General features: G+C 46.5%; 1 long non-coding RNA gene across 3 annotated transcripts in view; it reads right to left on the bottom strand.

Moving 5' to 3' along the window:
* The window catches only part of LOC138569698 (uncharacterized), an 86,610-nt gene that overhangs the window by 57,972 nt on the left and 1,176 nt on the right, over positions 1-27,462 (bottom strand). The window lies entirely within an intron of this gene.

The following is a 27,462-nucleotide window of genomic DNA, read 5'->3' as shown; positions in this document are numbered from 1 at the left end:
TAAAGGCTCTAATAACCAATGCAGATATTGGCTGGAATATCAGAGAGTGGGAGCTGATCATGCTAAATGGACGCACAGCAGGAGATTGCCCTGGGAACCATACTTGGAGTAATGGAAAGGCCAAGGCAACTCTAGACTACTTTTATGGCAGTAACGACCTGATCCAGCACGTTAAAAGTCTAGGCATTTTCCCCAATGAGTGGAGCAATCATGCTATTTTGTCTCTCAAGCTACAATTTACTCCCTAGGGCTTGGATGAACGTAAAATAGGGGATCTAGAAGTAAATAAGGCAGGCAGTCGAGTAAACTGGTCTGTGGCAAATCTGAGAAAGATTACTGTTTTCATCTTGCATGCTAAATATAATGAACTACCTAAACTGTGTGAAATAGGTACATTAAAATGAAAATTGGCTTAGAAATTTGACTACCAATTTTGGGATCTGCTCAGGTTATTATATTGTATCAAATCCCAAAGCATAGGGTAAAGTGTTTGATAACAAGATACGGGATGCAAAATGCCTAACGCACAGAGAAATTAGGAACGCCAGAAAATGACAAAAACTGAAAGGATTAGAAGAGTTCAAAATAAATATCAAAACTGGGTACAGTGGTGGAAACGTTCATGTTATAATGCCTAGTGGCAGCAGATGTTTACAATCTTAAAACGAGGTAACATGCGGTCCATGTAGCAAGTTCTGGGTGCAGCTAAGGAACAGAAAGATAGTTTAGTCAACAACCCTATCAATGAAGACTGCTGGAAGAACTACATTGTTAAAAACATGAACAAAGGCACTGATCCTTGCGTACTGGACATAGAACAAGAACGTATACAGGTGGCTGTTAATAAGCTAACAAAGATGTAGGGCACCAGGTCTTACTGGCCCGGCTAGCGTAGGCCTTAAAAACGACCCGGGCGTATGAGCCAAGTTATTGGAAATAACTATTCTGGATTCTTGGTGAAGAGCCTTGTTGATTCCCATTTACAAGAAATGATCCAAAATATCATCAGCAAATTAGAGACTACCCTCAATGTTAGATGTGACAGGGAAATTATTTTCTTCTTTCGTGTTAAGAAAAACTGCAGTCTTGGGTGGCGATGAACCACATTCTCGCTATATTTCAAACAAGCTTCAGATCTTGCTCGCTCACTGCCCATAACTTAATAACGATCGACAGGTCAATTGTGAAAGCTAAGTCCCAAGGCAGACCTGTCCTAGATGTCACCTTTGTTGACTTCTGGGCTGCCTGTGACATGGTTAATAGAAGAATACTATGGTGCAAACTTAAGAGGGGCTGCCTGGTTGACTTACTGCAGATCATGGAACGACTGCATTTTGACACCAAGGTTCAAGTAAGGGTGAGCAGTGAGGGGCATTTTATAGAACGGGTTATAACAAATAGTGGGGTCAAACAAGGATGTCTATTGGCCCCACTATTAATTTATACCTGGCGGAACTCCATGCTATACTCTATTCCGTAGCTAACTGTCCTGCCAGAATTGGAAACGCACACATAGTAGGTCTGTCGTACGCAGACGATCTTGCAGTCTTTGGTAACACATATGGGTTTGTCAAGGACTACTAGAGAACTGTTTTTGTATGCAGATGAAAACGGCCATGTGATCAAATGCGATAAAACAAAGATTATACAGTTATCTAATAGGCCAACAAAGAAGCCGGTATTGTCAACAGCACACAGTATTATCGATTATGTGGATAGCTACACATACCTAGGCTTTGATATCGGAAAGTCTCTGGACTATACTGAAATGGTACTGGTAAAATGCAGGAAACCGGCACAGCTTTGTGCGTTGTTCAATAATTTAGCAAAATAAACTGCTGGCTATTGCCTTAAAGGATTGCTGGTACTTTACAAGTTTTTGTTCCCCAATCCTTTACGGTCTGGAAGCTTTGACACTGAGTTACCAGAGCTGGTTAAATATTCTGGAAGGACAATTCTGGAGAAAAATATCAGTCCCCCTGGATTTTTTCAGACTTGAACTAGGTCTGATATTCCTCCAGGCACTGGCCTTATAAAGGAGAGGTGAATTGTATTTAAAGGCACCACACTCTCCCAGGTGCCTTTTATTGACAAACAGATAGGGGAAGATTTCGGTACTGAGGCCATTAATAAGTCTATTAATTGTGAGAAAATGGTTGTTTGAGCAAATTGGGTGGATGCTAGACGTTGACAGTGGCCATGATAACTATCGGCTTAAAGTTCTTTTCCAAAGAAAGTAGACATAAGGGAATCAAATCAGAATTATTCCTATCTATCTATATTGAATACTTACCAGGCCGTTTCCCAGGTGGTTCCTAAATACAAGAGCATGCAGCCATAACTGCTACAATGCCCTGGCCCAGCTGTTACGAAATTGATTTGACGCATTAATCAACTCCCTATCTCGTCTGTAACTGGACTCAGGATGAAGCTTAATTGAACAAGAGATACTGCTGCATTTGTAAATTAAAACACATACTTTAAACAGCTAAATGAATTCTTACTGAATGCAGCGTTCAGGGTAGCCTACATATGTGCAATATGGGTTCTTTTGTCAATGACTAGGATACGATACAGTGCCCAGAGTTTTGGAAATATTGCCTAAATTCTGGGCTCACTACTTTGTATATTGCACTGTATCATGTATGGCTACAGGTTTTTATACTGTTAAATTCTAATACTGTGTAGGTTCTCAGATATACATATGACATTTTGTAAATGTATTTTATTCTAAGTGTTTTTTATCAAATACTAGGCATTTTAAAAATAGTTGATTCATATATACAGGCCTCCAGATAAGGTGCGTAATAGGCCTTTTTACTCATGAAAATCTTGTAAGTACGACAGCTTTATTATTTTCCTGTGTACATTTGCACACACGTTTAGAGCAGAGGGCAGTGCAAAGGTCAGATTACTTGACAGAAACCAGAACCCTTCTTTTGATTTTTATCTACATGGTTGTAATTGCATGCCTTGGGTAAAAGCCTCTGAAACAGAATGTAACACTCGGAAGCCTTTAAAAAAAACAGCACACTGATAAAAGGAATGGTTTATTTCCATTCCGCTGTGTTGCTGCTTATGGAGCATATTTATTTTCCTAGCATGTTAGGAATGTAAAATTAATAAGATGGAAAACTAAGTTGCAATTGAGAATTCATATTTTGTAACAAATGATGCTTTTTTCCAGCAAAGGCAACCCAGTATTGCATATGTTTCAGTGTTCCTGTGCTGTGAGCATAATCATGCCAAAGCAGATAATTTCTACTTTCATAATTTAATTTACACTCCAATTATAAAAAACAGTGTGTAAAATGATGATTATGCATGATCTAGTTTACATCCATTCAACTTTGCAGTCAATGGGGTACATTACTATAAATGGTCATTGGCAGCAGAGTCTTTGCTCAAGGGTGAGTGATTGTCATTCCAACAATCACAGGTGTTCTAGCCTCTAGAATCTTCAAGACTACCAAAGCCTGACTCTCCAGGAATTGCAAGTGCAGTTCAAAAAAATACAAATGAAAGTTATATTTTGTAATTGAAATAGAAACCCAGCAAAACCTGTCCCTGTGATAATATAGATATGTAGCACTTTATACATGGTTCGTCCAATATCTAGGCACTGTGATTATTATACCTCAGTTGATAATAGGTTAACTGACATCTGAAGGATGTTAGCCAATAAGATAGCTCAGCTGGTTGAGCACTCGTTGCTGTGATATGTGCATGATCTGTAGGTTGCAGGTTTGAATCCCGGCAAGGCCAACTCAGCCTTTCATCCTTTCAAGGTCGATAAAAGGAGTACCAATTTCAGTTTGGTGATAATTGTGATAACATTTTTCTATGTACAGCACTTGCAGAAAACGCTATATAAATGGCAATTGACCATGAGATTAGATATAGAATGTACCCCTACCTCTCTGCACTGTTGTAGCATAGTATTGACATACCATTAGGTAGTAATAGCGTCAGGAAATGAGGACTTTCATTAAACATCAAAAGACAATTCTGCTATCGAACCTCAAAACACATAATACAATTAATGCTTGATTTACTATGTAATTGGCTAGGTTTTTGTGTTTTCAACATTTAAATATATACAGGAGAGATCAAATGGCCAGACCTTAGAGAAAAAAATGAAAGGTGTATTCTGTCACAATACAGAAAGATGCTGCATAGTAATGACGTCCATACAGTTTATGCACACGTCGGCTGGATGTCACATACATTTTACTCTCTTGCAAAGGAGAAATGTCATTATTACTCTTTTAAAATCACATTTACTCTCAAAGTTTAAAAATAGGGAGTACAATACTTCCACCTCAAAATCTTATCTGGAGCACTATATACATATAATTTTTTAATGTTTTTATTTTGGTATTAATTCTAAGATCTTACTTGACTGCATAATGTTTTATTGATTGATTTGAATGTTAAAGGTTCTATTGAACTAGATACATTAAAGATAAAATAAATACAACATAAAACAATGACGTAAAAGTAGACGTGGGAACCAAGAAGGCATTTAACTCCGATATATGAACAAAATTGAACTTTTAGAGGCCCCTTCTTCGTTAGCATTTGTGCTCTAAATTGCTGGTTGGTAAGGCGATCACGAAAGGGTGACGTGGGTGTCCAGTCAACTGGTCGAAAAAAAACTGGTCGACTGCAATTTGGTCGACGCAATTTGGTTGAAAACCAAATGGTCGAATTTTTTTTTTATTTATATATTTATTTTTCGGGTTTTCGTTTAGTAAAAAAAAGGGGTTTTTAGAGAAAAAAAAAGGGGGTGGGGGGGACCCCCCCCCCCCAAAAAAAGGGTTAAAATAAAAAAAAAAATTTCGACCATTTGGTTTTCGACCAAATTGGTTCGACCATTTGTCTGGTCGACCAATTTTTTTCGACCAAATGTCTGGCAACCGGTGACGTGCCATCGTCAGACCCATCGGTTCTGCTGAAGATCACAGAAGCCTGTGGGGCAGTCCGAGGAGACCTTTAGATCTCCCAAATAATCGCTGCCATTATCATTGAGCTGACAGCTCACGCAGTAACAAGGCTTTGAAGGCGGGGGTGAGCCACATTTCTTGTGACAGGCGGACCGGAGGCTGCCAGGGTAGCAGAGATTAAGCAGCTCAGGGGGTGGGGCGGAAGCAGGAAGGGGCCCACCCAGGATACTGCCACGGAGTACACCTTGAAAATAGATGAGCATTACAATGTTGATTCCGAACGTAGCCTCTGAAATGCTTTGGAGACACACCCTCCACCCACCGTCTCCAGCTTTGTGTTGACAGAGCCTTTAAAGTGGGGGCAATTTATAAGTCATGGCTCATTTAACAAGCCATTGTTTTTACACCACAATGATGAGAACTAAACATGGGGCATTTTGAATCTGAAGGCCAGCACAAAGCATCAGTTGGCTGACCAAATGTATGCATTCTTTCAAGAGAATGAATGTGCCACACAAACATTTGTAAACCATGTTCTTTATTTTCATGTCTTTGACACACCACTTTTTTTTTGTATAATACTTTTGAGTTACATATGGCGCATACCTGAGCATGTTAACTGACATAAGTGGTCGAGTGACTGCTTTGGGACATGGATTTAATGCATTTGCTCAGCATTTTCTTAACATGCCCAACCACTGCCTGGATGTTCCTCTATATGACTTGGCACTTCGATTAGAAAGCAGTGTTTATTGTGTCACTATGCAGACTGTAGTCTGTGGCAAATCAATGCAGTGATGTGTGCAGATATGAGTTGTGCGCTGCTCAAGTCACCACCCAGTTTGTTAAGGCGTACATATAATTCCAGACTGTACACCTTGGAATTATAACCTATCAGAAAATAATTCATATGGTTAGTCCAGTGTTAACCCTTGTGAAATTTAAGTGAGGAGGTTCGAACAGAATGCCTGCAACATAGGGCCAGTGGGCCCTCAGACTGTGGCAGGCGGGACACACCACAGTGCGCACGTAAGGGCAGTTTGAAACTGCATTCAGGCAAGGCCTTTGTTAAGAGCAGGTGCCTGAAAAACCATTCACTTGGGCAGCTACAGCTGTATTTTCACATTCGATGTATTCTGTAAAGTACTTGAATTACAATGCAATGAAACCAGCTTCATTTGTTAAGCAACAATGTATTGATATTGAGGAGGGTTTTGCTGCATGACACATAGGTGTTCTTTGGGAGTAACGTGTGCCAGTCAGGGGTGGTGCATACTTGTGTTTCACCCTGGGCACCAAGCTGGCTAACAAATACCCTAGTGGGGGTAGGTGCATGATCTTTCTAATGATCAATGCCCTGCTTTCGAATGACCAACACATGCAAATGCAGTACAACGTACATAGTTACAGTCATCAGGCTTCTGTTATGGGGGTGTTGTATGATATTCTACATCGCCATGGAAGAAGGATGGAGCTGGTTTTCGGAAGTCTTCAATAGAGCGATACGGTCAGGCCAACATTAACCTCTGACAACATCGGAAAACTAGAGAAGGTGCGATTCTTGCAGTAAGAATTTTATAACTCTGAGGGGGCGTGGCTAGCCGGAGATGCTGCAGGATGCAACTCCATTGAGCTCCTGGTTGCTGGTCCCGTCCTGGTGATCTAAATCCCCCTTCTGGAGACGTGCAAATTCTGGAAATACAGGGCTCGGTTCCGCAAGTGCTGGAGACATTGCGGAACAAAACGGTTGAGAATTTAACACCGGAGAAGGAGTAAACGGCGAGCTGAAGCCCTGCAGAGAAGCTGGGGAGACAAGATGGCGGGCGCGACCTCACACGCATGGGAGGCGCGCGACCACTGAGGACCGGGACAGATGCGGAGAAGAAATGGGTGCCAAGAGTTGGTGGTGCCTCCGGTGAGGAGCTGCGGGGGAGCATGAGTTGGGTGGAAGGTGTGTAACCCGCCCGCAGTGGATTCACCAGGCCCGATAGGACGCGGGACCTGCAGACACTGGAGTGCAAGCCTCAGCACTTCAGGAAGAACCCGGGGGAGCAACGGCAAACAGACTCATGGCGGGACACCACGAGAAAGCAGTTTGGAGAGGCAGCTGGAGTGCCACTCACCCTCCGATGAGTTGGAGGAACTTCTAGAGATGCGGCGGGGGAAAAGAAAAACCCATCATCATGATGCTCAGCAGGGGCCCACCCCCAGGCATAGGCACCAGCTATGGTGGTTCATTGAAACGTGAGAAGGGGAGGAACGCTGCTGCGACAGAGCCCTCACAGACTTAAAAGTCCACAGTAATAGGCCACATTGAAGCCTGGGGGAAACAGAATACCTTCTTCTGAGCTACGGACGGAGCGCGGGAGAGGGAGAGGAGCTTAAGAAAAGCTCAGGAGGCATGGAATCAAGGTGAGGTATGTAGGAAGGAAGGGGAGTGTGGCAGGGATGACCCCCTGACACCACCTGAGGAGGAAAAGGGGAAGGCCCCTAACTACTTACTGGAGCATGCGGCAAGAACACGAGGAGTTTAAAATCTTACCCAGACCCCCAGGCGTGAAAGGCAGTGATCTGTGGAGACACTCTCCCTCAGCCATAAGAAAACAAAAGGCGAAGAGGGAATGCCAACCCCTCCTCCACCCCGGTCCAGGAGGTTGAGAAGACAGGCGCAACACACAGGGGAAAGGACATGGAGGTGCCAGAGGAGAGGAGCCCGTGGTAAGGGCACGAATCATATGGGCATTTCCTATTGTCATCCCACTGAAGGGAGCCCGCAAGAACATTAAGCCTACACATGTGCCCAACAGAAGCAGAGGACACTAGGTGGATCTGGGAGTACCCTTTTTGCACTGCTAGGCCCACTGGGTGCCAAGGGAGAAAGTGAAGGCCACAACACACAGCCTGTCAACATGGGCAATAAAAACCAAGTGAAACTCAAGGGCCCACAATCGGGGGACATCAAAACACTTATGATGGGCACCGAATCTCCAAAACGGGCGCAATAGCAAACAAGCGTACAAATTCATACTCCTCCAGCACCCCTCCAAATGGAGGATGACCCCCCGCTCTGTAGATCAGATCTGCAAGATATGCTGAAGGAATTGAAAAAAGACATCCGGGTGAGTACAGTGGACTTGACAAAGGCTATCTCAGACATTAATAAAAATGTCATGGCAGTAGAAAGGAGAGCTGGCGACAGGTACATGTGAGCAAAGGCATGACCAAGAGATCCTGGTGCAATGGGTGGAGGCGGTGGAAAAACAGATGCAACATATCCTAGACAAACAGGAGGATACAGAAAACAGATTGGAGGAGCAATAATATAAGGATCAGGGGATCCCGAAAGCAATCGGGGACCGCGGCCTAGAGAAGAATGTGCGGGGCCTGTTCCAATCCATCTTGGGGGCAGAGAATGCGACAGGGAGTTAGTACTAGATCGCACCCATCGGGTGTATTCGTCATGGCAATTAAGTAGGAACCTGACACCGGATGTTCTGACAAGGGTACATTTGTACCAAGTGAAAGAAGTCATGAGGGAGGCACGTAAGCAGGAGCTGATGCAGTTTAGAAACACATCATTGACTCTGTTTCAGACGACGCTGATCAAACGGAAAAGGCTGAGAGTGGTTACAGACTGGCTTTGCTTCAATAAAGTCTGATACCGATGGAGTTTCCCCATGTGCTTTAAGATTCAAATGGCGAGGACGACAATTCATGATTTTCAAAGAAGAAGAAATGGCTTCTCTCATGGAGCAGGGAGAGAAGGGACTGCAGCAGGAACCAAACGGAGATCAGGAGGATGGCGGTGGGGTTCCACCATCAGGAAGAAAGGAAAGAGGGACAACTACGTGGCCCCAGCTGAACGGGAACGGGAAAAGCAAACAGAAGATAGTTGTGGGGCGGGAACCAACATGAATACGGTTGGGCATACAACTTGGCAGAGAGTTGGTAACAGGTTGTCACAGGGCAACGTGGGTTTGTAAAGTTGGGGTTTAATAATTTTGATAGAGGGGTAGAAGAAGAAGGGTGGGGGAGGCAGGTACCGAGGGATCAGACAAGCCCTCATCATCCTGGTTGGGGATATGACCCAGTGTGGTGATGAAGACATGGTTTTGCGGTTGTTGGGGGGGCGGGGTGAGGGATCTTCTCATAAGTAAGGGAAGGGAAGGGGGGTATAGGTGGTATACAGTGAACAGACTGGTAATCGAGGGATTGGGGTGAAGGAGGGATTCTCAAAAAGGTACCAAAAAGAGATAGGATGACAGCGGATATACATATGGTGTGCCAGAACATACAAGGAATTTACTCCTCAATCAAACAGAGCTCGATTCTGCGACGCCTGGTGGAGCTCCAAGCCTCAGTGGCTTGGTTACAAGAAACCCACCTACTGGAGAAAGATGAGATACGTCTCAAACACAAATTCTTTTCTAGTCAATTCTTTGCCTCCAGTGGTGATAAGAAAAGGGGCATGGCAATTTTAATAGCGAAACATGCAGCATTTGTCAAGCGGTTTGTTCATAAAGATCCAGAGGGGAGATACCTGGTGGTGGGGGGGTTAATAAGAAGCCAATTGGTGACTGAGCATCTACGGCCTGAATGAGCATCAGGACCAGTTCCTAAATTGGGTGTGCAGGAAAATCTCAGGTTAATGTGTTGGGAAGGTTGTAGTGGGAGATTTGAATTGCGTGATGGACCCACACATGGATAAAACTCTCCCACCAACACAGGCTGATGTCAGGAATAGATTGGCACTGGCACAATTACTTAGGGAATTACACTTGATAGAAACGTAGTGTTTTTTTCAACCCCAATCCAGGGAATACACACACTATTCAGTGGTTCACAGGGGGTTCTCTCGAATTGCCATTATTTTAGTCTTGGACACGCTTATACCCCAGGTAACGGAAAAAGAAATTGGGGGCAGTTCCTTTCAGACCATGCTCCGGTGGTGTTACATCTGGAACCTCTGAGGGGCGCACCAGAACGGCGGAAAGCATGGTGGCTAAACCCCTTTATTTTGAAAGATCCTGTGGTGAGGGCGAATATGGAGGACACGTTGAGCATTATTTTAAGGAGAATGTTACTGAGGGGGTGAACTGGGGAGTGGTGTGGGACGCAAGCAAGATGGTTATGAGGGGGAAATTTATAGCTCAAACGGCAGCATATATGAGAGGGAATGAAAGGGTAAGAGTGGCTCTGGAGAAGGAGGTCAAAGAGGCAGAGATTCTACATAAAGAAATGGGATTGAGGAGGGCATGGAGAGCTCTGATGAAGGTTAGGGCTAAACTGAAAGCACAATTGGCAGAAAATCGGCACAATTATTGATCCGCACCAAGCAATCATACTATACTAAAGGGGCTAAAGGCCAATAGATTCCTAGCAGCGAAACTTAGGCAACGACAGGCTGAAAAATACATCTCACAATTGAAGAATGGGGAGGGTCAACTAATATGGGGAGAGGAAGAAAAGCGATAGATTATGTATAAGTACTACTCAAAAACCTTAGCGGGTGAGAGACTGACATGCCAAAATTGACGGAGGAAGACATTGGAGGCATTGTTCACAGAGGAGGAGACAGAGAGGGCAATAAATATGCTGGCTGGGAATAAAGCTCAGGGCCCAGATGCGTCTGCTAATTAATACTATAAAGTATTACAACTGATTTTAATAGGCCCATTGACGAAACTCTTTAATCTCATAAGGGAAACTGGGAAGGTATTAGGGGATATGACCTTCTATGACTATCCTACTATTAAAACCTGACAGGTAAACTACCCAATGTTATAGTTATCGCCCAATTTCACTACTTAATGGCGATGCTAAAATATATTTGAAAATGATCGCTCTTAGACTGATGAGGCATCTGCCTAAAATCATTCACCCGGATCAAGCAGGATTTATAATGAGCAGGCACACTCAAAACAATACTCGCAGGGCAGTGAATGTGATAGAATGGGAGAAAAGGACTGGGCAGACATTTTTTGGTGGTGGCACTGGACTCCTCACGCGCATTTGATAGCATGGATAGGAACTATCTTAGCTTACCCTGACCCATTTGGGGTGTGGGGAAGTTTTTACACTTTTGATCTTGGCGAACTTTCAGACACATTTCATGAAACTCTATATGAACGGGAAGAAATCGGAGTCCATAGCTATACGCAGAGGCACAAGACCGGGGTGCCTGCTCTCCCAGCTAGTTTTTGCCATGGCCATGGAGCCGCTGGCACACGCAATACGAGCGGACCCAGGAATAAAGGGAGTGGTAGGGGAAGGGACATAGCATAAAGTGGCACTATATGCCGATGATATACTATTGTTTGTGAGGGACACGGGGGACACATTGCCGAAGGTGCTGGAACTTATGGGAAGATTTGTGGAGGCTTTGGCTTTACGGGTTAACTTTCGGAAATCAAGGACACTTAACATCTCAGAAGAGCAGGGGGTCCCGGGGTGGCGGCCAGCGGAGTCCATTAGTGTGGGAAAAGGAGCACCTCGAATGCCTGGGGGTAAAATGGACCCCCACGCAAAAAGGGAACTTTGATGCCAATATCCCGGGTCTTATGAGAAGCCTTAGGGAGGATTTTAAAAGATGGGATCTGCAGGAACTATCCTGGTTTTCAAGAATAACGGCGGTCAAGATGACGCTCCTCCCCAGATTCTTATATGTGGTGAGTGCGCTGCTGCTGTGCATTCCCCCCAAACTAATAACAAGGCTCCAGACTGAGATATCACAATTCATCAGGGGGGGCAAGAGACCACGGGTGGCCAGAAAGATTCTGTTCAGAACCCCGGGAATGGGGAGGCTGGGGGTCCCGGAGATAGCCCATTACCTCTCTGCAGCCCAGCGGACGCCCATGCTACATTGGTCCTCGCGGGAGATGGAGAGAGGGGGATGTGAGCTGGAACAACAGGTTACAAGCATTCCAATGGGGTATCTGGGCTTCTTAAAGGCTAAGGCAAGAGAATCAGGAGGAGGCCTGCTTGCGTCCGCCAAGAACACACTCCGGTACTGGGACAAAGCACTGGGTGCAAGCAAGGGGCCCCTTACCCCACTGAGTGACCGCACCAAATTCTCCCCGGGCTTAACTCCCGGATACTGGGCAAATTGGAAGGGAGGGACCAACTTAACACTAAGGGAATTTTTCAAGACGGGGGTCCCCATGCAGTTTGAGGCGTGTAAAACGAGATTTGCCCTTCCCGAAAGTGAAAGATTCCATTACACGCAAATCAGGCATTGGATTACCTCTAAAGAATGCCGAGAGGCGGCTAGTAGAGAACCGGTGGGTCTGGAACTTACAATGAAGGAGGGTGCTCCAAGGAAGGGCATTTCAAGATTATGCCATTTATTGGCTAGGGCTGTAACGGAACATAAATTATCGTTCATGAGAAGTTGGGAACAAGACCTGGGCATGTCTATATCAGAGGAGGAATGGGGGCAAATTTGGGGGAGGGCCCAGAAAAGCTTGAGGTGCTCTCCAATTAAAGAATCAGCATACAAGATATATATGAGATGGTACATGACTCCACAAGGCAAACCCGAACCACCCTGGAGAGCGTTGGAGGGGATGTGGGCAAGTGGGAGACATGGGACACATGTGGTGGACGTGTCCTAAAGTCCAAAGGTTTTGGAAAGAAATCTTGGGTCACATTAAAGAAATCCAGGGCATACAGTTACCAATGTGCCCAAAGGTGGTCCTCTTGGGGGCAAGAGCGGAAGGTCTATATGGGGCAACGGGAGCAAGAGCGATGTTGACCAGTCATATGTTAACGGCAGCGCGAATCACGCTGACACATAATTGGAAATCGGAACAAGGTCCAATACTGGCAATGTGGTGGGTCCGAATGTGGAACCTTATGGCAATGGAAAAAGAGTGTGCGTTAGCAATTAATAAATATCAGAACTATGTGATGGTATGGCTTCCGTTTCACAAATTCATGGCGGAAAGAGACAATCATTTCCATAAGCCAGCCATTCTCAAGAACGTTTCGGTGCTGTGACCCCATAGGGAACAGACTTTGGGCGCTGGATGGGACACATAGAACTCTTAATCATTAAGTTTAACCTTGAACTATATTGTTGGTCATTGTCGAGAGTAAAATTGGGCCCCGAATATACCACCATGGTTAAGTTGTGGGAGTTGGGGGGGGGGGAAGATACATTATCAACTAATTAATGCTTGTTGTGCTCTATTACATGTCTTAACTGATTGATGCTGAAAAATAATAAAATAAAGCTTGTTAAAAAATAGAATTTACTATCTCCAGACATGCTGCACCTGTTGACTTTCTTAAGCGCTTTATGATGCTTCTTGGATTTTCCCAATGCATATGGTATTCCATGTCCTCGCGATTTTAGGCAGCAATGAACTACATCACAATTTTCCCCTGTTAACTGCACCCACTCCATTTGTATTCATTGTTCCGCTAACATGGGGCCGAAAAGTAGGGGGCACATTCACTGTAGAACGTATTATACACAAACGCACATGTTATGCCAGGGTACATTATGTTGCAAAGGAAAGTAGCTTGCAACTCCTGCCTTGAACGTTTTCATTTCCCTAAAAAGGATGTGATTTCTTTAACACTTGGCAATGTCATGCGTACATATTTTGGGCTTGTTGAACTATTTAATGAGATATGGTGCGAGCATATGCACTGGGGTAAATGGGAGCTGAAACGATGCTCCGTAGGGTCCGTTGTATAACGTTTAATCCAAATTCAACATTAACTAACTGGTTGTTGTAATGTGTTAGAATAAAGCGACAGTTCCGATTCCTCCTTTGGATGAATTACATCTTGTGGACTGTATTAATATTATAAAAGGTGCGAGCAGGAAAGGTTATTTTTAAAAGTGAACAGAAATGTTAAAGTGCGTGTCGCACTGCTTTATGTTCACTCCTTGAAGATTAGAAAGTGCTGCCATGGCCCATGGGGGTGCAGAATATCATACAACACAGGTGCATCCACAGTCATTACGAAGCTAACGATTACCTTTATTACACAAAGCATTGCTTGCACATGCGTTTAATCATTTATGTTTCTTGTATCATCCCAAAATGGAGAAGTGCCTTTGAGGGAAGAAGCGCAGGGATTGTTATAGGGGCCGGCTATTGGCATCTAGCAAACCCCCATGGGGCTATGGGACACTAGCACCCTGGAGGCCCAGTGCCTCCGAAGATTGCTGGTGACACACGGTCTTAAGTGGGAGCATGGCGGGCCATACCCTGGCCATGCAGCCCCTTGCCACCTTACTGACATGAGGGCACGACGTGATCCAGGCCTGCAGGCGTGTGCTCACACTGTGTGGGCCTGCAGACCTAAATGAGACACGGACTCAGTCCTTCCCTTATAGAGTCTGCAGCCGGCCTGAGGCATGTGCCTGCAGTTGCTCCTTTTATTAGCTTGGGCCATGACAGAGTCATGGCCCATTTTAAAAGGGCAACACACTTGGGAGGGTCACACACCACACGCCTCCTTTTTCATAACAAACAAAACACATGTTTTGGACCCCCCACCCCCCAGTTACAGAACAATACTTAGGCCCCACAGAAATTAAAGCATAGACAAATTATGGAATGACCCAATGACACATTGACAATGATACATTGACTAACTGTTCCACTACCATTAGCACCTGCGCCAACCTCACGCTGGAAAGACCCAAGTCCAGCCCACCTAATACTACACCCAAACACAAAACTTACAACACAGCCACCATCCCCACCCCCACTAAGACTACTGCTGCACCCATAAAAGGCACCATTATTGACGCACGCTCTATAATAGCCCATGCTACAGATATAGCAGACCTCATTCTGGCAGAGGATCTAGACTTCTTAGCCATAACCGAGTCCTGGCTCCACGCAGCCGCAGGACCAGCCCTCTCGTTAGCCATCCCCGATGACTATATCATCCTCTGAGCGGATAGAACAGAATCTAGAGGTGGTGGCCTGGCCGTAATTGCCAAAACACATCTCAACATTAGACTTGACTCCTCTACCCACCTCCCATCTTGTGAATCACTCACTGCTAAGCTGCCCACTACTAACTCCCAAGCTATATCCATTCACTTACTCTACAGACCTCCCGGACCCTTAGGATCCTTCAAGGAAGACCGTAGCACCATCCTCACCAATAACCTAAAAAACACCTCCCAGAGCCTCCTCCTAGGGGACTTCAACCTAGGCTTTAAAGACCCCAAAGACCACCAGGCTACCCTCATCAACAATACTCTTTCTGAATTAGGCTTTACCCAAAGAGTATCTGGCCCCACCCATAACAAAGGGAGAACCCTCGACTGGGTAGTAGACTACAACTGCGCGGCCTCCATCACCGATAACTCCCCTCAACCATGGTCCGACCACCATCTCCTCTCCTTTGCTCTTGAAGCCTCGAGCCCCATCACCAACAAAGTGCTAGCCTCAGCCATCCCCACGAGAAGTAAAAAGAATATCACAGTGGAAAAACTGATCCCTCTCATACTCCCTACACTTAAGCAACTCCCTGCTTCTTCCAACCCCTACAACCTTGTAGAAGGCTATAACAAAACCATGCACACAGCCTTAGACGCCATTGTACCATTAAAACTAAGAAAATGTAAACCGAAAAAGCATCTCAACCATTGGTTCTCTAATCACCTTAAAACTCTTAAAATTAGAAAAACGCAAAAAGGAACAAGCCTGGAGACAATCTCCCACAGACCACAACAAAATATTGCTCAATAAAATAACGTCCAACTACAAAAAAGAAATCATAGCTGCCAAACAAGAGTCTTACAACCAGAGAATTGCACAATCCAACTCCAGCACCAAAGAGCTGTTTACGATCATTAAAGAACTGAAAACACCTGTGCTAACTCCAGACACTTGTGTGAAGGACAAACAATGGTGTACCAGAGTCCAAAATGCCCTAAACAATAAATTCACAGGCCTTCAAACTAAAATTAAAAATAAGTAAGACTCCATAGCCAAACCAACCCCATTAACACGACCCCACGCCCCAACACCCTCTGCCAAACCCAACTCGCTTTAGCTTCTCCAAAGTCTCCACTCTTGAAGTGGAAAAAATCATTCTAAGCCTAAAACCATCTAACTGTCAGGGCGAACTTTGCCCACCACAAACTATTAAAGATGCGGCAAGAGACCTCTCGCCATTCATCACAAGACTCATCAACGCCTCCTTCTCCTCAGCTATCGTCCCCAGCAACCTCAAAGAGTCCTGGGTCCTCCCCCTTCTCAAAAGGCCCTCTCTTGACCCCTCCATTCCCACCAACTACAAGCCTATTACCACTGTCCCCTTCCTGCTCAAGATATTAGACAAGACAGCCTACCAACATATCCAAAAATACCTTGAAATAAACCATCTCCTCGGTATCCGGCAATCAGGCTTCAGACCCCAACACGGGACGGAAACAGCCCTCATCGACCTGAAGGCTCAAATTGACACTCTTAGAGACAATGGGAAAACTGCTTTATTGCTGCTCCTTGACCTCTCCGCGGCATTTGATCTAGTTGATCACAAAGTCTTATGCAATCACCTGGATTCAGCTACCCACTTTTCCCAAGAAGCCATCGGCTGGATCGAGTCATTCCTCAGCAACAGATCCATGCGTGTCTTCACCACCACAGCTGCCGCCGACCCCATCCCCATCACATGCGGAGTCCCCCAGGGTTCATGTGTCTTCCCCACACTGTACAACGTGTTCACAAAGCCCCTGTTTGATGATCTAGATCAGGGGTCTCCAACCTTTACGTTAGCTAGAGCTACTTGTAGTGTAGGTCAACAGTGGAGAGCTACTAGCGGGCGATAACGGGGTGGGGATGTTTATAAACATCTGAATTTTTACCAATATTGTTTTGGCCCAATTATTTCCTCTCTATAAATAGAGAGAATAACATATGCCTTCACGATTATATTAAGAACTTCAAAAACCTCTTTGTTGCATTATTATTTATTAGTAGCTGTCTCAAAAAGACAGATATTTGTTGGACTACCACACAAATATCCTGTAATTTGTGTGCCCTTCCTTTGCGTTTTATGCAGGCTTTCTACATACTAGGCACACTACTGTTTTCCAAATGTGCATTTCACACTTCCATAAACCAAATAAAAAGTTCTTTCCAAATAGAAAAATGCGGCTTGCGTTCACTAGTTTTCGTTGAAATTTTTTTTGTCAGACACCCACATACTCTGTTATTTGTGTGCCCCTCGGTGTCTTAGCACAGGTTATATTTATAAAGATGTTATATGCTTGTCAAACTGGTTAATCACAAATAAATGCTTCTGTTGCGCTGACTGCAGTTTTTAGGAAATTAAACTGTGGGTTCATTGGTGCCAACTTTTGATTTTCACTACAGGGGCAGAAATATCCCCACCTCCGCCCTGAATATAAGCAAGCAACCAGCACAACCCATACCCTTGCCAAACACATTTTATAGCACTTTTCTATGCTTTCAGTGCTATGCGGACGACACTCTGCTCATTTTCGGCTTCCCTCAGCCACCTCTTCTCCCTCCCTCATCTCCGACTGCCTGTCCGCCACCCAGAAGTATTATGCCGCCAATGATCTCTGCCTTAATGCCAGTAAGACATAAATGCTCCTCATTGATACACCGGTACCCACCTTTCCTGTCACTCCCTGGCCGGCCTCCCTTGGCCCTCCTCCTGCTCCCACCTGTGAGGCTAAAAACCTCAGGGTCATCTTCGATTCCACACTCTCCTTCTCTCCTCACATCTCTGACATCTCTAAGAAGTCACACTACCAGCTGCACCTCCTCAGAGGCATTCTTCCTTTCCTCTCCTTCCCCCAGAAGCTCACTGTCTCCAGAGCTCTGGTTCTCTCTAGGCTGGACTATTGCAACAGCCTCTTTCTAAATCTGCCTGCTTCTACTCTCCGCCCTCTGCAACTCATCCAGAGCAGGACTGCAAGACTTGTCCTTGGCCTCAAGCCCAGGATCGTATCTCTCCAGGAAATCTCTGCACTGGCTCCCAGTGGCTGCGAGGATTAAGTTCAAAACCCTCTGTATTGTCCACAAGGCCTTCTAGGGCATGGGGCCTCAATACCTTCAGCTCTCTCTTCCAAAATATCTTCCTTCTCGAGCTCTTCGCTCATCCGCCTCCAACTCCCTAAGGGTCAGTCGGTTCTCCAAGCAACGAGTTGGTGGTAAATCTCTTTCCTCGGCTGGGGCCCTCTCTGGACAGCCTCCCTGTCTCCCTGAAACTTGAGGAGAATCATCTCTGGTTCCGGAAGCACCTCAAAACCTTTCTCTTTGCTTCTGCCTTTTCTCCTCCTCTCCCCTGCTGACTTCCTGGCCGATACTGAAACTGCACTGGTCACCTGCACTGGTCACCTGCACTGGTCACCTGACAACCCCCCCTGCTCTCAAGCCCCGGCCCCCACTCCAGTCTCACACCTGCACTGCCTTCCTGGCAACCCGCCGCACTTAGGGACTGTTCTTTACCCCTACAGTTCCAACACTAGCACTTGACACCTGATATCTGCACTTCCCTTGCACTTGCCACCAGCTGGCGGGAATGCTACTTATTATTTATTATCCCATGTACTGCACTGTCCCCTTCCTCTCGCCCCCGCACTTTCCTCCTTCCCCCTTCCCATGCACTTGCACAATCTGATTGACACCTGGCCTAGTAGGATCATTGTCTATCTTCTCTCTATGCCCCCTCCCTTGCCTCGTCGCACCTTGAAACACTTATGATATGATACAGCATTTAGTTTTGAATATATAACATCTCAGCATCGGTCTGTCAACCTGCTGAGCTACCCTGGTAGGCTTCTACTGTACAGCGTGTCTATGGATCGCATAATGTACTAAAAGTGGGTTTTGGAAAGAAGCCACATGAAAGAAATTGCACCATTTTTTAATTATTATTTTGAACATTTCCAGGCGAGCGGCAGTGCTACTGGGATATTTTCTTTGCTGGTCACAATGATCCTGATCCTGCCCCAGCCCCTCTGACATCTCTGGCAAACAAGAGAAGCTTGCTTAAGCATGACAATGTCGGGGGCGCACAAGGCCAACTCTGGTACTACAGGCGGCTTGCAGAAGCAGAACATGATATTGACATCTGTCAGGGAATTTACAAGCAGTCTCCATGTGGCACAGCAGCCAAGCTCCCTGCCCGCAAATGGGACGACCAGGGTTTGCATCCTGATTAAGGAAAATATCCGCAAAACACTGTATTGAATAATTTAACTTTAAAAAAGTGTTTCTTTTTCAGTATTTTCAGCGCGGGCGACTGAAGAGGCTCAGGCGAGCTACTAGTCGCCCGCGATCGACCGTTTGGCGACCTCTGATCTAGATGGTCTGGGTATCACCTACACTAATTATGCCGATGATACCCAGATCCTCATCCTTTTTGACGGGAGATTACAACCATGATTTGGCCTTGGTGAACAAGGTGTACCTCATCATCCAGGCATGGATGGCATCTCACAGTCTATGCCTGAATGATGACAAGACTGAACTCATCATTCTTGGTTCCACCGCAAACCTAACCAAATTGGACCACAACTACACCAGCTTCCTTATAGACAGGAACCGGAAAGTAGCTAAGGAAGTGAAAACCCTAGGAATATACATTGACTCCTCCCTCTCCTTCGATAAACAGGTTAGCTTTATGGCATCCTCCACGGCCTACAAATGTAAGCTTATAAGAGCAGTCAAACCCTTCTTATCCACCCAGAGGTGTATTACACTAGCCAGAGCCCTTGTATTATCAAAACTGGACTATTGAAATGCCCTCTACGTAGGAGCTAGCAAACAGGTTACTAACAAAATACAGACGCTACAAAACAATGCTATCAGAGCAGCGCTCAGCATCCCCAAGAGAGAACACATCTCCAACATTAGGAGAGCCCATAACTGGCTCAACACTACAGATAAAATCCTGCTCAAAGTAGCCTCACTAACACACAAATGCCTCAACAACGCTGCCCCCCACTACTTAGTCGATATAATAAGTAAACACACCTCCAACAGACCCATTAGAACCTCCAACGCCTATCTACTCACAGTTCCCTGGTTCAAACGCACCAAAATGGGTGGCAACAGCTTCCAGGTGAAAGCAGCCCAACATTGGAACTCCCTACCACCCTCTCTAAGGACACCCCAAACCTACACACACTTTAGACGCAACTACATACATTGGATAAAGAACAATGACCGCTAATACCATCCAACTCACCTCACCGCTATCTACTATGTAAATATGTATACTTGTAAATCCGTAAACTTTTGCCTTTATCGTGACTGCTTCAACCATCTATTATCCCATTGTAATTACTGTAATGTATTGTAACGTGTAACCAAGCTGTGAATAACATTGTTGCTCCTTCGCCCTCATACCATCTGGTCTGGTGCGCAATACAAATCAATAAACTAAACACATACAGAGGGGCCCCAGTAATTGCATACATATAACACATCCCACTGCCTCTACATGTAGTCAGCGAGTGACAGGGTTGTGGAACTGCTGGTGGCATATTGGCAGTTCTACCCCCATCTTACAAGACCCTTTATTAACCTGGGGTAAGTGGGACTTCAACCACTGAATGATGCCATTGTTAGCTGCTGGCATTATATAGAGCATGCCTACAAAACGCGGGAGCACCGCTTTGCATGCATTTTCACTTGGGCCATTTTACGCGTATATACCTTCCATGCAGGCTCACAGCATCAAAACACATGTTTAAGGAGTCCTCTTTGAGCACTTGCAGGACTGCAGGAGACCAGTTCACATCCGTGTCCGTTTGGGATAGTCACTACCACAGCCCAAAGTCCGTCGATGGCACAGTTCCAAAAAGCTGGCAAAGCCGCACCTGGGGTCACATCGGCTCGGTCCCCTGATGTTGGGTCAGGCAGCGAGATGTGGGTCGCAGGGCATCTAGGCTGCGCCACATGATGTTGACAGGGCATGGGGTGCCACCATGTTACTCACTCCTTGTTGGCCACGCACCCTCAGGCAGGAGTGTCTCTTTACTGTTGCAGCACAGGAGGACGCACAAGCACTCATACAGAGCTGGACCCCTCTCTTGTTTGTTACACTGTATCTTGGTGGCAGAGATCAGGCAGCAAGGCCTCGGTTGACTGGACACAGGTGACAGGGTGTCTGGGTCACTTCTTATAATGCTCCAGGTAGGGGCCACTACTCCTTCCCTTTTCCCCCCGACCAGTGTGGCAGGATGTCTGGGCCACTTCTTCTCCTCCGTCAGGAAGGAGTCACTGCTGTTGATGGGACAGCAATCCTGGCCAGTCCTCTCTTCCTTCTTTTCTGGCAGGATAAAGGGGCTGTAGGTGCCCCAGTTCATGGGCTGGCACAAACCTGCACCCGAGGCCAAATCAAGCTTGCCCATGGATGGTAGGGTAGGCAGGGTAACACTAGTGGCAGGGTGCTGGAGCCACTACATTCAACAGCTGATCGGCAGGTAACGGCTTTTGGCACCATGACTCAACCTATACTAAGCCTACTATTCCAACTCCTACGGTTATTGGCACAGGAACGTTGTTTCTTCTTTGCTGGGGCCAAGCACAGTCCATAACGGCAACAACAAAAACAGTCCACAGGAGGACAAGCTTGAGAAACTGTGTTGGGCCCCTTTTGCTGATATGGCGGGGCCTTGCCGAGTGCAGAGATCATCAGATGAGGCCAAAACGTGCTGGGCAGAAAACATCTTTGTCCCGTGAAGGCAGGAAGTGGCAAACTGACAAGTGTCTAATTGTGCTGTCTGCTGCTCTGCAGCCACTCTCTGTCTTGCAAAGAGCTGGCTGTCTCTCCAGGGTCCTCGGGAGCAGGGCCCTTTCACTTTCAAGTGCATGAATTGCATGAAATTTTTCCTTTTTCAGTCCACGTTGTTCATGCTGTACATTAGCGGGTAGCTGAAATTGCAACCCTGTTAATGTTACCAGAGTGCAGAGACTGGCGCGGGTCAGAAGACCTTAGCTGTCGTTGCGTGTTGTGCAGGGACAGGAGCATTAGCAGTTGTTGCCTGGTGTGCTGAGGTAGGATCCTCCTTCCTAGTGTACGATGGCATTTGACACTGGGGCTTCATCTTCAGAGTATGCACGTGTAAATCTGCTGTCACATGCACCACATAGCCCTCATCTTTTCTGTTGCCCGCTCCAGTCAGAGGGCTGGATTGCCATGGCAGTATCCTCATACCGTGCACACTCCGGCCAGCACCTTCTCTTATTTTCCCCATTCAAATACACTGGCGTTGGGCCCAGGATCTTTTAGGCATAAGGGCCTTTATGTGTTTGTGCTCCGACATGGAGCGATTGCCCATGCTCTTACTATCGAGACCCCGATCCTTGCGCACATGTACTTCACTTCTCCAGATGTAACCGCCTGTGGGGCCCGGGATCTTCCTTTCTTTGCCCTGACCGGAACACTGCATTTGTATTTTCCTATTGCGCTGTTTCTATAGGTGCTTCATGTCGTTCATCTGCTCCGATGTCAGGAGTGCAGACACGCAGCCAGAGACCCAGGATCGCACTGAGAGTCCTGAGCATATGATGTGGTGTCCCCTTTTCCAACTCTGAAAAGTGGAACACTCCGGTCATGGAGCCTTGTACACCCCCTATGAGCCCGGAAACGCTGCAGGGCTATTAATATCGCCTTGCACCAATATGAAGCTCTTAATTACTTTCACCACCAGGCAGCCCAGGATTACTGCCTCGGTCCTGTGCTTTGGGCACATAGGCTTAGCATTTACTGCACTGTCATGGAGCGTATCTTCTTTTCCCTGCAGGGCAGTCCGAGGATGCTTGGGGGTCCGGCAGCACAGCAAAGCTGTCCTACCACTGCTGTTGTCCTGGGGTCGGCCACTAACCACTTCCAAAGCCAGGCGAGGCATTTCACCCTTCTGGTGGCAGCGATGTTTGCCGCGTTCTCTCGTGTGGCCTGGCGCATCATGGGGAGGGGAAGGCGCTTTCCACCCCAGCGGCAAAACTAGGAGGGCCAATCACCCTCCAGCACTGCAACACCAAAGCCCATGTGAGGTTACCTTCACCGACAGGGGCCCAGGAGCTTCTAGGGAGCAGCGGGTGCTCTATATTCTTCACACCTCATTGTCTGGTGGTCAGGGATTCTTCCCAGGTTCTGGCGGTATGGCAGCCTGCTGGCTTTTACTGTAGCCCATGGCCATGGTCAGTGGGGCTGGGCCGCACCTCCCTTCCTTCACCTTTCCGGTAGGGGATTTATTTGTTGATTGCGGCAGCGCCGCCCACGCTGCAGCATTGTGCTCACTTCTTGGGGCACAATTAGTCCTCCTCTCATCAGCAGGGGGAAGCCCATCGGATAACGATGGACGCCACAGGGGCTGCAGCCCAGCCTTTTTCCTGGCTGCACGAGCACCCTCTTGGCTGAGGGCCGAGGTGAAAACACAGACAGGGTGCTGGGCCTTCACTTCTCCCTTCCCAGTTGGTGCAGTGCCACCCGCGCCACGCTCCCCCTTACCATCGCAGGAAGAGCTGCTACCGCCCCACAGCACTCGTGGCCCAGGATCATCCAAAGCGGACCGCCGAGGACACTGCTAAACAGCAGGGTCTCTCTGTCTCCCTCACCTCCATAGGAGAGCTGACTTCCAATAAATTTTCTCAGGGTGGGGGCATCAGCCGCTCCGCTCCTGCCTTCCTACAATTAAGTTTCACCTCAAACAAGGCACAGCAGGCAATTAGGCAGCCAAACATCTTTGCAGGGTCACATTCTTTGTCACCATTGTTATAGGGGCCGGCTATTGGCCTCCAACCGGCCCCCAGAGGGCTACGGGACACCAGCACCCTGGAGGCCCAGTGCCTCAGAGGGTTGCCGAGGGACACCCCATCTTAAGTGGGGGCAGGGTGGCCCATACCCTGACCATGTAGACCCTTGCCACCATGCTGGCACGAGGGCCCCAAGGCATCCTGGCCTGCAGGCCCGTGCTCACCTGGTGTGCGTCTGCAGGCTTAAATGAGACATGGACTCAGGCCTGAGCCACGTGCCTGCAGTTGTGCCTTTTATTAGCTTGGGCCATGACACAGTTGTTAGGCAGATTCACCTGCAGTAACCTTGTGGAACACTACAGGCAATTAGGACAAGTGTAAGCAGAATTTCACCTTTGGTACAAGCCTGTACTACACAGTAAAGTGGTAGCGATGGCTGAGCAGCCAGATTTATCTCAAGAGTTTAAGTGAGCAGTAGAACAAGTTACACAAAGGAGCAACCAATACAGAGATTCAAGTAAATACTTACTCAAGGTTTCTTGGTAAAAGAATATACATTTATTTACTCAGTCAGTTAGAAAACATTACACTAGCATAAGCAGCTCAATATCACACACTAATAAACCACAAAAATCCAACCGGTAAGTAAATGAACACGTTTAGCTCCAAAATGAAGTGGGAGCAAAATGGCACTTCAGATATTTAATAAAGGAGGGAAAAGACAAGGTTATAAGAATAGACAGCCCGAATACATTCATAGACAGGGCAAAGGGTTTCAGTTAAATACAACCAGCAATTCTTCTCAATAGGCCTGGCCCAAAGTCAATGGTTCAGTCTTTTGTATAGGATAGCACAGTTCTGGTAAGTAACGGTTAAGTCTTTGCCACGGAGATTAGAAGATTTTGGCTAGGCGAAAAGTTTGACAAATGTTTAGGGAAGGACAAGCCTTTGTAGTCGAGGAAAGTTTCACGCACTTTCTGGACCGTGTTTGCACAGTACCTTGTCAATGAAGAAAGCTGTAGCTGAGGCAGTTGTTCCTGGCAGTTCGAGCAGATCTCGCTGTTCCTGAGCTTCAGTCGTGGGGACAAGAAGGAGGACGTCAGGAGGTTCCTGCACTGCCCAGGGAAGAGGCCAAAAGCTGTAGCAAGATGTTGGTTTAAGGTGTGAGTGCGTTAAAGTCCACAAGCTGGTTTCCTTCCCTCTGGCTATGCGGTTTTCAACAGCACTCTGATGAAAATTTGACCAGATGGGGACAGTGTCCAGATGGCTTGCGAGTTGGTTGTTCCCACCAAACTCAAGGGAAAAAGTTAACCTTGAAGGGCTTCTCTGTCGTCGGAGTTTCAGGCAATTTGGACCTGCAGCAGGAGTTGCAGCAGTCCTCTTCCTTCCTCTTCTCTTCGGTTCTTTCGTTCCAGTGGTCGACTCTACTTTCCAAGTCCCAGAGACCTGCTTTTAAACAGTTTGCCCCCATTCATTCCAGCTCGGCTGTCACTCACACAGCAGGGTGTCTGTCCTTGCCGGACAGCCAGCCGGCCAATCACGCCAGAGTGCATTCAGGTCTCCTAGGAGACTAAGCACAGGGAGTTTCGGGCACCTCCCTCACATCCTGTCCACCCCAGACACTCATGTGCCAGAGGAGGGCTTCAGCACTGAAGCCTGCCAAAGGCCAAAGAAAAAAAGGGACCAAACCTTGTTTGGCGCGCAGAGACAATCACAAGAAGGACCTTTCCTAAAAGAAATGGCGAAAAAAGATGACCAGAGTGTGTTTTTACAGATAGGTCTTGGGCGCCATATTGAAAAACATGGCTGACCCAATTTTTAGCTACAATTGTTAGCGGTCGGGAAAAATCACGGTAGTTGATCTAAACTGCTGCCATCAGCTATTTAAAGGGATGGTCTAGTAAAAAATTTTATTTAAAAAATAGATGGGCCACATAAAAAAAAATACTAGCATCCTCTGTTTTAAAACTTCCTATGTAAAATTTTGAGCTATTCAAGCTCAAAATTCGAAAAAGCAAGCACAGGGGCGCAGCCATTTTGTGAAATGGAGGCCCTCCTGTGCTGGCTTTTGTGGCACTAATGAAGGAAAAGCCAGCCAGCTGTAGTAAACAAAGTCTACCTCTGGGTGGCTTTCCTTCCTTAGTGCCGGGACTCGGAGGACGCGGACCGGAGACCAGAGCAGGAAAGCTGCAGCTGAATCTCGGTAAGTGCTATTTATTTTTTTTACAAAAAATAAGCACTAGCTGCGTTTTTTTTTCTAAGTTTTCCGGGCTGGAGGAGCCCGGAAAACTTAGAAATAAAACCGCAGCTTTAAAAACGTATTTATGTTTGCGGTCGCTTTTGAAGCGACTGCAAACATAAGTACAATGTTATTGTGTCGGAAAACGCTGCGGTTTTTCTTTCCAAGTTTCTCAGGCTCCTCCGGCTCGGAGGAGCCTGAGAAACTTGGAAAGAAAAACCGCAGCGTTTTCCAACACAACCACGTGTGTTTCTGCCTGCTGTGGCTATCACTTTGGGTCTCCGGTGCTCGGAGCACCGGAGACCCAAAGTGAAAGCCACAGCAGGCAGAAACACACGCGGTTATGTTTACATGCCGCGTAGTGTTTCTACCTGCAGCTGATTTCCCATTTGGGGCTCTCGGGCTCCCCGTGGGGAGCCCGAGAGCCCCAAATGGGAAATGCTAAATGCTGCGTTGTCTGCCTAAATCTGCTTTCCCATTTGGGGCTCTCGGGCTCCCCGGGAGCCCGAGAGCCCCAAATGGAAAAGCAGATTCAGGCAGACACAACGCGGTTGTTTTCCGCAATGCCGCATTGTGTCTGCCTGAATCTGCTTTACCATTTGGGGCTCTCGGGCTCCCCGTGGGGAGCTCGAGAGCCCCAAATGGTAAAGCAGATTCAGGCAGACACAACGCGGTTGTGTTGGAAAACGCTGCGGTTTTTCTTTCCAAGTTTCTCAGGCTCCTCTGAGGAGCCTGAGAAACTTGGAAAGAAAAACCGCAGTGTTTTCCAACACAATAACGTTGTATTTATGTTTGCGGTCGCTTCAAAAGCGACTGCAAACATAAATACAACGTTTTTAAAGCTGCGGTTTTATTTCTAAGTTTTCCGGGCTCCTCCAGCCCGGAAAACTTAGAAAAAAAAACGCAGCTAGTGCTTATTTTTTGTAAAAAAAAATAAATAGCACTTACCGAGATTCAGCTGCAGCTTTCCTGCTCTGGTCTCCGGTCCGTGTCCTCCGAGTCCCGGCACTAATGAAGGGAAAGCCACCCAGCGGTAGACTTTTTTTACTACAGCTGGCTGGCTTTTCCTTCATTAGTGCCGCAAAAGCCAGCACAGGAGGGCCTCCATTTCACAAAATGGCTGCGCCCCTGTGCTTGCTTTTTCGAATTTTGAGCTTGAATAGCTCAAAATTTTACATAGGCAGTTTTAAAACGGAGGATGCTAGTATTTTTTTTTATGTGGCCTATCTATTTTTTAAATAACATTTTTTACTAGACCATCCCTTTAAAGTTGGAAAGGGTAACATTTTACTGTTACATTAGTGTTTTGACTCGGGCACCTAAGCAACCCCTCCAGCACTCACTCTATAGGAAGATAGTGTGTGCTGGATCAGTAAATTTAAAGAGACTAGTAAAGTCAATTTAACTTTACAGGCTCTGGGAGACAGTAGTCAGCCTCAGAGAAGGTGTTTAAATCTTGGGAAGTCTGAAAGACAACCCTGTGCCACTGCAATGAAGGTGCTGTGTGACACACAGAAAAAGATGATGCCTATGGAGTGGTTTTTAAACTCCATAACCA

This window comes from Ambystoma mexicanum, chromosome 2q (genome assembly GCF_040938575.1).
Source record: "Ambystoma mexicanum isolate Mex_15411 chromosome 2q, UKY_AmexF1_1, whole genome shotgun sequence".
Lineage (NCBI taxonomy): Eukaryota > Metazoa > Chordata > Amphibia > Caudata > Ambystomatidae > Ambystoma > Ambystoma mexicanum.
The sequence above is the reverse complement of the archived record's forward strand: the minus strand, read 5'-3'. Positions and strand labels throughout refer to the sequence as shown.